The following is a 215-nucleotide window of genomic DNA, read 5'->3' on the forward strand; positions in this document are numbered from 1 at the left end:
CCTTCCTTCCTTCCTTCCTTCCTTCCTTCCTTCCTTCCTTCCTTCCTTCCTTTTTTCCACAGACATCCTTGCTTACTGAGGGCAGGGTACCATGCGAGGTGTTGGACATTCAAAAATAAGATAGGATGGAATGCTCAGTAGTCTACAGTATAATAGAAGAGAGTGATGTGCAGAAATTGCTAGGATAGAAGAGACATTGGGATGACCAAGGAGAG

Source organism: Vombatus ursinus, unplaced genomic scaffold, assembly GCF_900497805.2.
Source record: "Vombatus ursinus unplaced genomic scaffold, bare-nosed wombat genome assembly UNPS02014932.1, whole genome shotgun sequence".
NCBI lineage: Eukaryota > Metazoa > Chordata > Mammalia > Diprotodontia > Vombatidae > Vombatus > Vombatus ursinus.